Raw genomic sequence first — 17,185 nt, 5'->3', positions numbered from 1 at the left:
GCGTATAGTGGCGGGTGACGCAGCTTGGTGTCGTAGAGGAACTGACTATACATCGTTATGGCGCTGAACTTCGCACGTTTAAAACGCCGGACTCCGTTTAGAGTAGGCACATACGAAAGCAGCTTCGATTCGTTAACTAGACGGGCTCTGGATTGAAACTAAATCTCGGCTATAGACGCCGGCCCCCCGTGTGAGCGCAACTTGCATCCTGTCTGTCCGTAATGCTGTGACCAGCAGGATTATGATGGACAGCGAGAAACTTAGAGCCATATTAAATAATAGGGTAGCAGTGATTTATAGACGACTCTAATGATCGCGAAAAAGAAACCGCTCGGGCTAATTAGAGGAATATAATGCAAAACGATGGACAGTTGGGCTAGTTGGTACGGTAGCGTGTTCTTTTGCATTATATTTCTTGTACGCAGGGGGTGTGAACGCTTTAACCTTTCTAGTGAAGCCAATGTTGCTTCTTTGGTTGCGTTATCTAATTAGAGGAGCCGTCTTAGAGGTAACCGCGCACAGGTTCGACAACACACTATAAAGAGGACTTTCTAGTTAATTTGTATTAACTATACTCTATTAGATATGCCAAGAACCTCGGTCTTACTTGAGAGCACAGGTTTGGACGAGCCAGAGAGAACGGAAAGAAGAGAACTGGATGGCGACTCCGCTGGGAAATTGCCACAACGGCTCGCCAAGGAGTCGACCTAATCCGTTTTGAGAAGTTTTTCGGGTCATAAAGTGGTCTATAAGTACAAGACGATATTTTTCACATCCGTGACGACACATTGACGTAGCGGGGGCCCACAACTTAAGCGCGAAATTCGAGAAAAGAAAGTTTGAGCATCACTTGGTCAGAGGAGTTACAAACACTACTGGCATGACTTCTTTTTTTTTTTTTTTTAGGATGCAAGAACAATGGAACTATAGCAAAGTTTTCAAGTGTTGCATGAGGAAAGGCTGTTGTTGTTCGAAGTGATGAAGGAACAAGACGAAGAAGAAGACAACCTTCAACGTAGCCTTCTGCTTCTTTTGATTTTAAGTGCACCTGTTTGTTTACAAACATGCAGATTTATTATTTTGTTTTATCTCAAACGTAGAAAAGTAGCAAGGTGTATAGGCCTTTTTGGGGACTCGCAAGCTCATCTGCAAATATGAATTATACACGTACGTATATCCCATACACTTGAAACACGCAGCTTGTCTAAATCTTCTGTTCGCCGACAACAGAAGAGGAAGAACAAGACACCGGAAGAGACCGACCAGAGGCGAGGTGGCATGGCGGGCGGTGCCCGGGTTTACAGGGTTGGCCAGGTCGACGCACAACAACGCCCGGGCGTGCTTCGCGCGTGCGTGCCATCTATCGCTTGACCGCGCGGCGCCGCGCAAGAAACTAAGCAGGCGATGATGAACAGTCGCATCTGGTCAGGAGCGTGCACCTTCTCCTGACGAGGGCCACTTCCATTGAACGGGGTCTCACGTGTACAACGCCTCGCGGTTCTCCTCCCCGTCAAGATGCAGAGCACAGTAGCGCCTTCCGGCTTCCGACGGCCCGAAGCATGCAGCCCGCCACATCCGTGGGACGGGGTCCACTTAAGGAGTGCGCGCGCGCCCTTAACACGCCGCGCGGAAGATTTATTGCGGATCTTTTAATTGTGCTCCAGAGAGAGAGAGAGAGAGAGAGAGAGCGCCGCGTGGAGGAGCCCGGAGCTTCCCGAGAGTTCAAGACCGCGTTGCGTCCGGCGCGAACGGTAAAAAAAACACACAGCCTGGGTGCGCTCGCGCTACACACAGCACGAAGTGCGATAATGAGTTCGATGCTCAATTTGTTGCCAAACGAGGAAGACGTTATAGCCTTTCGGGGCTGAAGCGCGTGTAGAGGCAATACAGAGGGCATCATAAACAGAAAGAAAGAAAGAAAGAAAGAAAGAAAGAAAGAAAGAAAGAAAGAAAGAAAACGGAAGGGAGTGGTTTGCCGCCGCAGTAATGAATGCGTGACGCTGTAATTAGCCTAAGGTTGACCTCCTTACTCGTGTTTCTTCGTATATGCGAGGCTAGCGCGCGGATTACACGCGATCCCGAAACTACCGCAAGTAGAACAAGAAAAACAAATAATTAAAGTTGAAATGGTTTTCACGCGCTCTCGCTTTTTTTATGACCCGCGTTTGTCGTGTTCGACGAATACCCGTCGTTTCTGGAAAGTCGTGCGGAAACGAGCCAGTTAGGTTACGGCCACGTTTGCCCCTGGCCATCAAATTTATGGATTGTTGTCGTGCTCGCTGCGAGTTCGACATGCTAGGGTGCGTTTAGAAGCTGCGCTATCGTCGGTCGTAACCGCGGAACCTTCGTGTAAGCGACTGAGTGTGATGAGAAGTCGCGACTCGGGTCCATCGCTGTGGTCACGAGTTGCGTCGTCCTAAAGCAGCATATATGTTGTCGATAAATCAATCGATGAATGAAAGGAACATTTACTTCTCCTTGAGAAACGGGGTAAGAGGTGTCGGAAAAAAGCACGCAAGCAGAACATGGCAGTCATTATAGATTTTCAAGCAACACATACATGCACTATATACAGGCAGAAATATATATATATATATATATATATATATATATATATATATATATATATATATATATATATATATATATATATATATAAATGTGTCTTTATTTTTGTACATCCGCGGTCATTCGCGCTATACATTGGCTACATACATTCGTGTTTTCATTTCGCGATATACTGAAGCATAGAATTTGAGACCGAAATCGCCGCACCGACTGGCAATGGGTCAGTGCCGTCAGCGCCTTCGCAGAGGCAGGGGCAGCATGGGAACGCTGGCATGATGAGCGGCAACGGAGCCAGCCATGGAAGAAGACGACGACGACGACGAGCGCGCGAGCCGTGGCTCGAGCTATTGCTGATGATGATAGTTTTTGCTAACAGTTTTGTTGACTTACACGAAAAAATGCACGGAAGCCGTAAACGTACAGCTTCGCTGTAAAAACGTTATACAGGCTCCTTGCAAACCGCAAGGATCGCTTTTTTCCGGGGCCTCGACCACGCGTCCTCGTAGCGCTGCCGGAAGACGACGTTGCAATCGCAGTCGGCACAATGCGTGACGTGGACATCAAACGGACACGCCGACGCCGCAGGTGCATTTGAAGACGCGTCTCCTGAGGATCGCTTGGCCGCAGAGCCGACGCCGCCCGCGGACCACAAGCCTGCGTTTTGTCGGGAGGAGGTGGTTGCACTTTCGCCTCCGAATAAACCACACAACCCGAATCCGTCTTCATTTGTAAATTGAAGATACGGCGATCCACGCATGCAGTAACAATCGTGGGGGCCAGGATCTCTGAGGATCCTCGTGAAAGAAAGAAAGAAAGAAAGAAAGAAAGAAAGAAAGAAAGAAAGAAAGAAAGAAAGAAAGAGAATGAAAGAAACAAGGCAAGGGAAGGGTGCTACGCAAAGCAAATTCCCTTGCACGTTTCCACGGCTTGGGACAGAAACTAAAAAAAAGGCAGGCGCCGTAGGTGGACACGACGGCAACAGCGAAGGCTGATCATTTCCTCCTGTACGCCGCGATCATTGTTCGAAGACGGGTAGCCTACGTTTACAACGAGCGCGCCACAAAGCGCGGTTCCATTGATGCCTAAGGCAAACCGAACACGACCGTAGTAGCAAGCGCAGCCAAAGAAAGGCACGTTCTCGGGAAGTCGTCCCTGGAAGGCGTCCCTCGTTCGAAGAGGGTTGTAGCGTCCCTTCTCTTTCCGTGTACCGCTCGGCGAGCATACATGTCACCCCGCTTTCGGGCTCTCCCTTCTTGTCCACCTCCGGCAATTAGGAGCTCTCAAGAAAGAAAAAAAAGGGGGGGGGGGCGGAAAGCCAGTATACAAAAACGACAGCGAGCAACTTATCCGCGGCAAAGCGCCGGTGCTGAGGAGGGGTGCACTGCGGGTTCAGCGGGACGGCAGAGTGTACTAAGGAGACACAGAAAGATTACAAAAGCGTCAGTCCCGCGGGCGCCCAGTTGGCAAGCAAACAAAGTGACCGGGAAGACTCGTTACAAAAGGCCTTCGCGACACATTTTCCCCGGATCCTCGCCGCCGTGTCCTTCCGGGTTGCGGTGGGGCAGCGCACCAAGCCTCGCAAGCTTAAGGAGGGAATGGGGCAGGGGTCCCGTTGGCACCCACCACCATCACAGCACCATACGCCGCGCCAATTTCCAAGGCGACCCGCACAACCGCCGCCCGAAGCTCCGTCGCCTGCGGGCACGCATCGGCTTCCCCTCACAGCGCTCGAGAGGTCCGCTGCATCTCGGTTCTTCCCGTTCGTCCGAGGGACAAACGGAGACGCCTGTGACGATGACGAGCGTCGCTCCCTCCCTCCTTCAGTCCTGGTGGTCGTGGCTGGCCAGCTAGCTGCCGGCGAGGACCGCAGCCAAGCCAGGAGGACCTGCTCCTTTCTCTCTTGGCGGCGTCGTCGGCGACCAGAAGGCTGCGGGAGCGCCACGTGACCCAACCCAAGATGGCGGCGCGCGACGCCTGCGGGAGGAGCACTCGACCGGCGTCCGCCGTGCAGACCGGTTGGGACCTCGACGGTCGAAGCGTTCGTCCTCGGCAAGGCCGTCGCCTGGTGCATGCGCGGCGGGAGAGCGACCGCCACCACGACAGAGCCGCCGCTACACCTCTCGCCTGCCTACACACACCCCTTCGCACTGCCCCTTCTCCTCCTCTCTCTTCACCACCGCGGGTCTCCCTCCTCCTCTTCTAAGTGCCGGCGGGAAACACTCGGGCGCGCACCACATCGCGCCGAGCACGTGGATTACGCGCACGGTGAGCGACCACCTCACTCTCTGCGGAGTGTTTTTCTTTTCTTCGCGCCGCGGACTTCTCGCCGTCATCCTCGTCGTTGCCGCCGGATGACCAGCCCAGTGCCACCGGGGGACATCTACAACGAAGAGCACTGTCACTTTCCGAGGCTGCGCGGGTGTTGTTGTGGTTGCTGTGCGCAGGACACCGCCGACGACGCCTCATCTATAAGCGTGGTGCGGACAACGGTGTTTGGATCGCTTCGACGTTCTGTGCACTTTGGCTGAGAATTCCTCTTTCTTTTTCTTTTTTTCTACTATTCCTGGTTCTCGGAGTTGGTGCCGTACCGGAGACCACAGTTTTGATACCCCCGGAAACTCGGGACGTTAGACACCGGTGCTACCAGCGCCGTTTACCTTTCCTTTCTTTTTTTGCGACCGCGCATCTTGGTGGTGCAGCCGAGAAGCAACTGCGGTGTCAGACCTGTGAGACAGTGCTATCAGGCGTACACGGATTTCGGATTGCCGTTTCGGTGACAAGGGGCTCGGAATCCAACTCTCCACTGACTGGAATAGGCCGACGCCGTCGTAGCCAGCAGGTTCCCACTGGAGAACGCGTTTGAGAACAACTGTTCTTCGAAGACAGCCGCGGTGAGTTCGCTTCACGTCAACTTCTCACAGTCGTTTCTCGCACCGGCGCGCACTTAACGCGCCGCATTGAAGAATAACTTCTACAAGCCTACTTTCTACGGTCGCGTCTCAAACTTTTTCTGTCCACCACGTGTTCGCATAACCGCAGATGTACTTGACAGTTATGCGGTGAGTAGACGTCGGTCCCGGCAAATGCGTGATCTGAACTGGACAGTTATTTTCGTACGCAGGCCGCCGGACGCGCAGGCTTAACGGGAACGCTCGGCGATTACGGATATACAAACGCGGCAGCCGAGTTAAAACCAGAACGGCCGTTAACGGCTGGAGACTAGAATAGCAGAATACTGGTTTCAGCAGCGTTGGAACGTGCCTCACCCGTGCGGGAATTGATTATGCCTTGATCGATTGGCCTCCGGTAACACGCTGCCGATATAACACGCCGTGTCTTTGATATACGATGCCTTGGGCGTGAGGTGCCTCGTAGCTTTAACAACTAGAGTGTTCTCGTTCCTGCGCCGTCCCATGGGGTAGGTACTTGGACATCGAACGCCCATGCCAAATTGGATTCTGCAGGATATTATTCCAAGTGGTCGCCTCAATACGTCTAACGCAGTTCTTCACAAAGTCATCTATTAAGTTGGTTATCTTACGCACGGTAGAAACGGAACGATTGTCTTGTCTTCCTTGGGACTTTTACATATAGTAGGGACTCGTCTGCACTAACTTTGACGTTCTACAAAATCGGCGTTGAAAACGCCTTGATTGTCGTCTTCTGTAACCCTAACAGGAGTTAACAACTTCGCGTAATTATTACCATCTGATGACCAGCAACAAGATCATCCGTACGTATTCCTATTAGCAGTGACTCGTTCTCCGGACGCTCAGTGCAGAGTACACTGTAAAATAATTTACACCCTAGAAAGTGAAAAGGGTGTAAATGTATCTATAACTCACACCCTTAGGGCGTCAGTTATAGACACATTTACACCCTTTTCACTTTTAAGGGTGTAAATTATTTTACAGTGATAGGAGGAGGCAAGAAAGCGTAACACTCCGCCGCTTCAATTTCCACGGTATCGCGCGCTCTCTCTCTCTCTTCTGTGAGAGATAATCATTTTAAGTAAGACATGAATGTATATATGTCAATGTGCATCCAGTAATGCGAATAACGTTATCTCGTGCGATGACGCGCCTCGATAATCGGAGGTGGCCGTTTCACAGCGGCGATTTGTCATGCGATACGGATTGTCGCCGAGCACCCCTTTAATGACAGTGTGAGAGTTTTTTTTTTCTTCAAATTTTAGCGCTGATTTGCGATTAGCAGGACACTCTGAAAGTGCATGTAAAGCTAGATTTATCGGCCTTTGAGAGCGCGGCAACAACTATATACCGCCGGGAGGTTTCGTTAGATTATCACATTGATTGCAGAGACTCGCCTTAATGAAAGGTGCAGCGTTTCGTCCGTGTCTATTCGTTATCTATCCATTTATTGTTGCATGCTGGCCTGCAAGGGAGTAGTAATATAGCATATCGGAGGCGAAATGGTGAGCGATCTTTGAGGTAAAAATGCGCTTCCGAATGCGGCAATTTACATTGCCCAACCTCGAAGATAAACGCCTCCTTAATTTCCCTTCAAGCGAGACACAGTAAGCAGTATTGTCTTATTACCGGTGGCTTTCTGTTACGCTCACTTTCCTTCTGATTAAGGTGACTCGTTTGCGCGTAGTTCTATATATAAGCTGTTATTATCGCCTTTGTGAACTCGCAGGCTTCAGGTAGGATCTCGAGATGCCTATAGCGGATGCGAAAATTGCTGAAAAATTGCGTGGTAACTGCTTCAAATGTTGCTCTCGCTCACCGAGTAGAAAGTGCCGTTACGCCAAGCAAAATCGAGTGACAGTAAATTAGTGGAGACAACAATGCGCTACATTGCAACGGCAGCTTCCGTCTATGAGCCGTCGGCAAATTTATTTCAATACCATGGAGGTCTGAAAATCCTCAGTAGACAAGCGGGTCATCTTTATAAATAATAATAATAATAATATTAACTAGTCAGTTACCGCTGTCTTGAATGATGCAACATTTGTGACTGTACCGATCATGTAGTATTGTTCGTCAGTGGTCCCCATCATGATGATGATGAAAGCAGAAAGAAATTTCCTTTTTTTTTTTTTGCCCTACGATGAATATACAGGCTGCAGTCGGTGCGACACAGACGTGTGGAGCTCACCTCGCTGGTTTCGGGATGCCCGCGTCAATTACGATAAAATATGAAGTTATTTTACGTCCTTGAAGTTCCATAACACTCCGCGGGAAATAATCGTATACAGTCGCGTATACATCATAAAATAGAACACAGCATGACGACTAACGCAAGCGATAACTTCCAGGGAGAGTGAGTTCGAATTTGTCATGCTAAGTGGCAAGTGTGTAGTTTTAATTGTCAGGTCTTGTGGAACAGCTTTCACGTTCCACGCGCAAGTGAACCAACGTCGGTCGAACGAAGGATGCCTCGGGCTCTGAACCCAACCTATTGTCGAAAACGTTGGCACCAGCCGGGTATACATCCGTTTTCTCGACCACGGAGAGGGCGAGAATAAACGTGTTTATTACATAAGCGAAGCTTTGGAGAGGCGTCCTCATCACAGAATGCAATTGAGATCGGGCCGCGTCCTGGGCCCTCGCAGTCAGCCGTTGCTGATCCTCGACCACGGAATTGATCGCTTGAGATCTTCATCTTCCCATAAACGTTTCTCGTGCTTGGATGCGTATATAACTGTAGTCCCTCTTGGCACTTGCATGCAAGCAAGCGCTGTCCGGGCAGCTATTATACGATGCTACAATATTATACGATACTATTATACGATACTTATACATACATAGGCGATCCAAAGACGACAGGCAGTCACAAGAAGATGGGAGGCTTGAACTGATCAAACAGTGGTCGAACAAGGAACGTCGACGGAGCCAAAGTCTCAACAACAACAAGAGTCTTGATGTCGCTGCCCCGAAAAAGACAATCCTGTCGAAACGTTGGTTCCAACGACATTCCTCGTTCGACCACTGTTCGATCATTGTACATATGATAATGAAAACGTTTGATCACAACGGGAAGCTCTCTTTGCAATCCCGCCCCCCCCCCCCCCCCCTCACAGAATGGTCCGATGCTTGGAGCCTGTGAGGTGACGAATAAATATACAGCTTAGCAATGCACAAGGTGTGACATTCTGCCACAAATGTGCATGATGCGTGGAGAGATTTCGAAGTAAATAAAGGAAACCACACACGTGCACATACACACAACAACATCACACACATTAATAGGCTCGAGCCCGATGCAAATTGCACTGCCGGATTGAGGCCTCTCGCGCAAGAACGTCAGGAATACTTCTTTCAGCTCGCGTTCGTGCATGGTCCATAAGGTGGTAACAATTTCAGCAGATGGCACTCGGGAACGGAGAAGTAGAATGTGCGGTGGGGAATAGTAAAAGACGGCTGGAGTACTGGTGGCTTATGGGCGTGGAACACGCGGAATGAAAATACGCAAGTTCTTATAGGGAAATTAATTTCTTATCAAATTCAATGGTTCGTTAGTCCGAACCGTGGGTCCCAAGGGCTGACAACAAGCGCTAAAGAAAGGTAAAAATAACGAGCTTGCTGCCGCCACCTGTTGTCATACGCCGTTTTAAAAGTGTTGCTGATAATCATCCATCCATCCATCCTTTACTGCTGGGGCTCAACACTTGCGCCCAGCTGTTCTAGAAGGTAAAAAGCATGAACGTTATTACTACCACTCTAGGCAAACTTATCAACACCCTTAATCTGTTCCCATTCTATAGTTGGACTCAGCTGTTCTCACGCGCTCAGTGCCCTAACTTTGGTGTCCAACAGAACGGCGTGCAGGAGAATAGAGAACAGAAATGAGAGACCCACGTAACGTAGATGGTGCCGTGCTGGAGCCCAGAAGAGTGACAGTTCTGGTTTCAGTGCAAAGTAGCCTTGCAACGTCGCATACTGCGTGTGTTGTCGACGCTTCGCCGCTGTTGCGCATCTGCTACATACGTAACCCTTACGTTGCCCCTTCAGGACAGGGCAGTACTCTACGTGAAACGGTTTTGCGTGACGAAGACATTAAGGTAGCTTTGCAGGTTGGTCGGGGCTGCATAAGTGCTTGCCGGTGTGTTGCGCAGCCCTGCTACCGCCACTCAAAGGGCACATCCTTTGTTCAATAATTTTCTAGCGCTGAAATGTAGCGGGAGCTTGGGCTATAAACGACGTGGCGAGACAAAAGCGCTTTTAACATCATCGTCATCATCTGCCTATTTTATGTCCACTGCAGGATGAAGGCCTCTCCCTGCGATCTCCAGTTACCCCTGTCCTGCGCCAACCGATTCCAACTAGCGACCGCGAATTTCCTAATTTCATAGCTCCACCTAGTCTTCTGCCGTCCTATACTGCGTTTCCCTTCTCTTGGTACACATTCTGTAACCCAAATGGTACAACGGTTGGTACAATGGTACAACATGACCTGTCCAGCTCGATTTTTTCTCTTAATGTCAATTAGAACATCGGCTATACCCGTTTGCTCTCTGATTCAAACCGCTCTCTTTCTGTCTCTCAAGGTTATGCCTAGCATTCTTCGTTCCATCGCTCCTTGCACGGTCCTTCACTTAGTCTCAAGCTTCTTTGTCAGTCTCCAAGTCTCTGCCCCATACGTCAGCACCGGTAAAATGCACTGATTGTATACCTTCCTTTTCAATGATAATGGCAAGCTTCCAGCCAGGAGCTGACAATGTCTGCCGTATGCGATACAACCCATTTTTATTCTTCCATGAATTTCTTTCTCAGGGTCATGGTTCCCTGTGATTAGTTGACCTAGGTAAACGTACTCCATCACAGACTATAGAGGCTGACTGGCGATCCTGAACTCTTGTTTCCTTGCCCGGCTATTCATCATCATCTTTGTCTTCTGCGTGTTAATCTTCAACCCCATTTTTACACTCTCTCTGTTAAGGTCCTCACTCTTTTGTTGTAGCTCGTCTGCGGTGTTGTTTAGGGCTATTTAGTTGTGTGGGAAGGCTTGCTTACGGAATTTTACTTTATAACCGGCGTTTTACCACATTTAAAATAGTAAGCTTTGTATGAATAGTTTGTCAGTCTAAATTGGCTTAGCGTTAGGGCCAATTTAAGCAAGAGAGAAGCGCATGGGACAACATGGCGCCTGTTACGACGCTGGGACGTGTCCAAAAGATGGCTGCCCCACCTGACGGAACATGTTGGAATCTGTGGGAACCTAGTTGCAAATTCTTGGACGCGTTTGTTGTTGGTACAACGTCATAATAGAACAATGTCATCGGCAAACCGAAGGTTGTTGACATATTCGCTGTACATCCTTACTCCTAAGCCTTCCAATTTTAATAGCTTGAATACTTCTTCCAAACACGCTGTGGATGGCATTGGAGAGATTGTCTCTCCCTGCCTGACCCCTTTCTGTATAGGTACCTTCCTACTTGTGCAGAATTGAGGTAGCTGTGGAATCACTGTAGAAACATTCCAAGGTATTTACGTAAGCAGTTTGTACTCCTTCAATGCGTAATGCCTCTATGACTGCTGGTTTCTCTACTGAATTAAATGTCTTTTCGTAATCTATGAAAGCCATATAGAGAGGCTGATTGTAATCTGCTTTTAACTGAGTTAGTTTACCTTTTTTTTATTGTACTACCCTAATACTTGCAAAATAACAGTATTTACAATGGCAGTAAGAAAGAACTTCATATCTAAAATTTAAACCACTTTGCCGCGTCTTAGTTTACAAAAATGATTTGCGTTACCTTTGTAACATATTCCCACGTGTAGTGTATACGACACTTATTCTTCCAACAGTTAAGGCGTCTCATTTGCTTTAATCTTATGTTACATGGTACAGAAAAACAAGTTTTTCACGCCTGTTCATGTCACTTACATAATAGCACTGATGAAGTGTGAAAAGGAAAATAATCGGAATAAAGCCGTTGCTTTATCCAGGTCTTGGTGACCGAACGCTACGTGGCATACAAGCACCAGGAGAGATAACGCTACACGGCGCTGTTCAGATTTACTTATGCGTGTGGGTCCAGCCTGGCTTTCTTGCTGTATAACGACACCGCACATTTTTGCGATTGTTTTTTAATCACCAATGTCGTGTAAGGGGCAGGAGCCACGCGTAGGAATTCCAGTCCGCACACCCAAACCTTCAGTGATGAAGGAACCTCGTCTTTACTTCTATGCTTGGGTATATAGGTTTTGTTTTTTTTTTTCAAAGAAGTCACGTGACCAGAACACCATTTCGCAGACGCAGCTGCGAACCGGTTATATTAAGCATGACGCCGCATACGCCTGGCATCAGCTTTATCAGCACGGACTTCGTAATTGCCAGACCTACAGTTATAAAGACATATTGGAAATCTCGCCATCGCGTACCGGATAACTGCAGAAAGATTTTGAAGGGATCATCTCATAAACATAGAAATATGTTGGCGCACTCGAACGCCTGCTTCTCATGGGGAAAATAGCACTGGATATCAAACGCTGTTCGTAACATGCATGGTCGTACGGAAGGGGCCCCATTATCAGAAGAGTATTGGGAAGAGTATCAGAGAAGTTGGTATTCCGACACAATTACGAACTTCCGCCGTCCCCGAGAACGGACTATAGAGCACCTGAGGTTCCTTAACGATCGCTCATAGTGCGGTGCACAAGTGTTTTCACATTCCGCTGCCATCGCAATGGCGTGGCCTGAACTCGAACCCGCGACCTATGAGGAGTTCAGCAACAGAACTTACCACCACTGAGCCAACAACGCAGCGGGTGCGTCACTTGTGACCGCGCACCGTCCAAGACAACAGTCGAGTTGACTAAATGTCTTGTTAATCGCAGTGCTGGTTCTTTTCACTTTCTCTGTTCTTTCTTTTTTTTAACATCACGTGAGCCAGAAGACAAGCCGCCGGTAAGCGGGCTTGTTTACGAATCCACTCGGCGCGAAAAAAAAAAAAAAAAACACGCCAGATCCAGTCATGCCACCGCTACGAAGTCGGAGGAAACTGCAAAGACGGCGGCGACGACGCTCTCTTCCAGTGACTCGTTTCAAACGGGCCCAGCTCGAGGAAAAAAGTGCGCCCTCGGACCGTTCCTATACACTACTCACTCTCCGGCGCCTGTTTTAGACGGTCTGTGTCTTGCGTCGAGCGCTCTGGGCCAAGATAATTGGAACGCGCATGAGGTGCTCGCTTGGGGCCTTTCGAAGAGACGTGGGGGACAACACGGACTGCTCGCGCGCCCGCTCTCGCGCTCGGGCTACCGCGGCGTCTTCCATCTTGCGCCGCGGTGAAAAACCGCGCCCTGCAGCCATCGCGTGCTCGCGAACACGGGTACCGCGGTGTGTGGGTATAGCGCGGCGGCTACACGAGCTCGCTGCCGGCGTCGCGGGTGCCGCAGTATCGGACGCGCTCGTTCTTGCGGGGCGGATCGACGACTGGCCGTGACGGAGCGGGTTGGGGGAAAAAAAAAAAGAACTCGCTTCGCGTGCAGTGAAGCGAGCTCGCAAGCTTACCGGCCATTTTAATTGAGAGCTCTGGGTGCTGGGGGGAACCCGTCTATAGGCCCCGTTAAACATCGGCTTCTTCTTTTTTTTTTATGCGCGTGTGCGCAATGCTGGTCAGTTGCACGATGTTATGCGGCCTATGTGCAGACCGCGAGTAAGCCGTGCGTGCACTGTGCCTTCAAGAAATATAGACCGAAGCGTTTGTGTATGGTGAAATGTAACCTCCGTTGAAATGAAAGAATTCAAATGAATCGTAGAGGCACAAAGCAAGGTAAGACAAGGGGGTTAACAATACGGACGTCCGGTTGGCTGCCCTACAGGGGAAAGAAGGGGATGAGAAATTGAAGCAAGTAATGCAAAAGGAGAGAGAGCTCACGTGCACACTAATAGAGGGTGTGCGCTTGCGAGCATCTTTTCGAGTCCGCTGACGTCGGGAAAGTCGTTAAAACACGCGTAGCTTACGAGGTTGATGACGGGTGACGCAACAAAAATTAAAATAAAATACAGGAAGACGAGCTATAGTGCCGCTACACTCACGATTGATTGACTGATTGATTGATTGATTGATTGATTGATTGATTGATTGATTGATTGATTGATTGATTGATTGATTGTGCGAACAGGACGACGTTTCGAAGAGCCAAGCAGCGGGTGAATTGACCTTCGTGCTGCCTCTCGCTTCAACGCGAAATAAGCGGCGAGAACACAGCGCGCACGAAGCTATCAGCCCTCCGCGTGCCTAGACTCTGTACCCACCGTAAACCACTTTAAAGATAGGGCACGCGTCGCTGCGCTCAGCCGCCGTCGGAGTAGAACGCCGACCCCTTTCTTCATTTCGCGCGACCGAAGACGGCGCGCTTCCTGTTCTCCTGACTCCCTTGCGCGCGCTAGATCGAGCCACCATCCTCTGCTCAGCCACGCACGCTGTCACTCGCACTCACACCATCATTACGCAAAAAAGAAAAAAAAAAGAAAAAAAGAAAGAAAGGCGCAGAAAAGAAAGACGGGTGGCGACGTACGGCGCGCTGAATTTCCTGCACCAGCACCCACTGCCCCCACCTCCACCCGGGATGTCGATTTTGACGTCGTATGCGGGGACCAAGTTAACTGTCCATACACATGGACTACATTTCATGTGTTCCTATAGGAGACCAAGATAAAACATGACAAGCTTTGGGAACGTTTACTGAGCCATAGTGGCCCAAATACGAAAACAATACTTTGAAGTGCATGAGGTCACACTGACGTGCCGGTGTCGGGGTTTCACGCGAGAATAAAAAGAAAATGTAACTTTCCGCTTCATTTCTTTCTTAATATAGGGAATATGCGAAATTCTAGAAGCAGGATCTCCGGCTCGCCTATTTTGACCTAACCCCGATGGCGGACCTAGAGTTAGAATCATAATAAGCAAACATACTGGCTGCTGACATCACTTCTGCATTCCCTCCCTCGCCCCATCTAAGCTGTGTAAACGCGTGTCTGCAGGTGTCACAATGCTACCAGCTGGAACGCAGCCATATTGGCTAGGGCAATTTAGCTGTGTGGGAAGTCCTGCTTACTGAATTTTACTTTACAACCGGCGTTTTACCGCGAAATTAGAAAAAGATTACTATAGCTTTGTATGAATACTTTATCGGTCTAAATTTATTTAGCGTTAGGGCCAATTTAAGCAAGAGAGAAACACATGGGATGACATGGCGCCTGTTAGGTACGACGCTGGGACGTGCTCAAAAGATGGCTGCCCCACCTGACGGAACACTTTGGAATCTGCTGGAACCTACTTGTAAATTGTTGGACGCGTTTGTAACTGGAGCAACGTCGGTTCGCACGCGGAATGACATCACGTGTCTCCTGCAAGCAAACCTGCCGACATTTACGGTGGCTGCAGCTCCCGGAATCGGAAAGGACTGGTGTGCATATATAGTATTATGCCTGTTGAAGGCTCGTGAAATGCGACTCTTACTCGTCGATATACTTGGTGAAGCATTAAATCACCTCGTAATGGCGGAGGTGTACTAGCGTTGACGTTCTGGCGCAGACGTGTATACGGAACTGCCGGGAGATGTTTGCGGGGCCCATGCAGGACAGCTGGTCGCGACATCTTGTGAAGCTGCGAAAGACTCGTAGTACGATTCACGTTATAATTCGCCGACAGTTCGATTTTCACACTTTGCCATATGCACGCGAAGCTCGCACTTTTCACAACGACGTCACAAATGGCCAGATACCTGTCATTTGCGTTATTTTTTTAGAGTGTGCGACAAGCTGAGAAAAGATTAAGCACGAGAACGTGTCTCCGCTGCGAAACTTCTTTTTTTATTACTCTTTCGTTTAAAAAAAGAAGTTTCAATCGTATTCTGGAGTTTTCACGTACCAAAACCGCGATCTATCATGAGGCACGCTGTATTGGTGAGGGGATTCCGGGTTACACCACCTGGGGTGCTTTAATGTGCACCACCCAATGCGCATCGCACACGAGCGTTTTTGCATTTTGCCCCAACATAAATGCGCCAGTCGCCGCCGGGAACCGAACCTTTGACCGCGAGCTGAGCAGTGCAACGCCATAGCCCTCAAACCGCCGGGAGGAGTTATTCCTTCATTCCCTCTGTCGTCTGTCTCCCTTCCTTTCTTTCTTTCTTCCTTATGCGTTTCTTCATACATCTCGTATCCTGGCGATTTCGAAAGCTTGCGCAATGATTGCATGTTTCCTTTCCTTTTATCTCTTGTATACGTCCGAACGGCTGTAATATTTCGACGAGGCATTATGCACCTTTGTCATGTATATTACAATGATACCGAAGAAAATCGCGTACGCTGCAGCGGCAATTATGTCCAGAACGCCGCGCCAATTTACGCAAGGTCCCAATCTGCAGGCGCCTATATACTTACGGCCCTTCAGCTTTTAACACAAACTCGAGAACGTGTTAACACGCACGCACAAAGCGAGCAGAAAGACCGCGATAAGATCGACGCCTTTTCTTTCGAGAGACGCAGTCAGTCGTCCTTGTAAACATCAGTTTATTTTCTGCGCCATTCTTCTTTATCCTTGCATAACTAGGTACGGTTGGTTTTGCAGTATTTTGGCGAAACGATATAGAAACGGCGACAGCGATCTTGAAGTAAAAATAAAGAAAAACTGTGCGTTGGCAACGATTACGTAAGCCGTCTAGACGAGAAGTCGCACCAGCCTTCCTGGAGTCTCTACTGCTTTGGCAACGAGCGCAAATATTACGCAACGCTACTCCTTATTCAGGTCAAAAAGTTGCGGCTCCCGATTAGAGCAGAGATGCTCTCTCTTGATTTTGTTCCGCGCCGTGAGCTGACTCGAGGATACCGCACACGAAAATTTTCAGGCTCCTATAGCGGAAGCTTCGCAGGAACGGCACGAAATTGCAAAAGGAAAGACTCTTAATACGAAACATAGTGACTTAACGAGGCATCCGCACTGTGCAAATGAAGGCTTCGCCCGTGACGACATCAACGATCTCTGAGCAATGCGTGCTTTGGCTGGCCCCTTCCTGTGGTCGTTTTATTTTTATTTTTCCTCATCTTTCTTCCGCGCGAAAGGTTCATTCACTTGTGCAAGCCCTACAGGTTAGCTATAGCTCATCGGTAAAGGAGGAGGAGGAGGAGAAATAAACGGTAAGACAGGGACAGGGTTAGCCAGTTCTCAGACCGGCTGGCTACCCTGTGCTGGGGAAAAGGGTTAAGGGGAGGGGGGGGGGGTTAAAGAAGCGTCCACGGATACAGGACGTTTCTGTAACGATGTCAAGTGGTTACAGCGGTAGCTCGTCGTCGACAAGCCAATTGAATTTGTCCTAAAAGCTTCGCAAAAGGCATGATCCAAGATGCCGGCACCCTTTTAAGTCGGACGCCTTTCTTTCCTGCAGCCCCTCCTAGTGTGATAATTGTTCTGGACAATGTGGAGACAGAAACGAAAGTGAGCATGCAGGTCGCAGTGGATGTTCCCACCCATAGGGAAGTGGCTGTGAAGGGAGAGCGAGCTTTGAAAACCTTGCTACCGGTACACTTGCGAGTTTTGTATGCAAAAGCGCGCGGTGCTCTTGCATTTTGGGCTCTTCCCGAGTATGTCGAATCAGACGTCCACCTGCATGTCCAACCAGCTGCTCAAGTATTCGTTATCTGC

General features: G+C 49.2%; 1 protein-coding gene across 4 annotated transcripts in view; it reads left to right on the top strand.

Annotated features, from left to right (window-relative positions):
- The window catches only part of LOC142585287 (transcription factor GATA-3-like), a 402,755-nt gene that overhangs the window by 201,189 nt on the left and 184,381 nt on the right, over window positions 1-17,185 (top strand). The window contains exon 1 of one of the 4 annotated variants that reach the window (XM_075695926.1): window positions 4,571-5,459. The exons of the other annotated variants lie outside the window; for them this stretch is intronic. The gene's annotated coding sequence lies outside the window, so the exon portion shown is untranslated. Of the gene's footprint in view, window positions 1-4,570; window positions 5,460-17,185 lie in introns of those variants that run through there. 4 annotated transcript variants of the gene reach the window in all.

The sequence above is a fragment of the Dermacentor variabilis genome, chromosome 6, assembly GCF_050947875.1.
Source record: "Dermacentor variabilis isolate Ectoservices chromosome 6, ASM5094787v1, whole genome shotgun sequence".
NCBI lineage: Eukaryota > Metazoa > Arthropoda > Arachnida > Ixodida > Ixodidae > Dermacentor > Dermacentor variabilis.
Note: the sequence above shows the minus strand (reverse complement) of the source record. Positions and strands in the feature narration are given on the sequence as shown.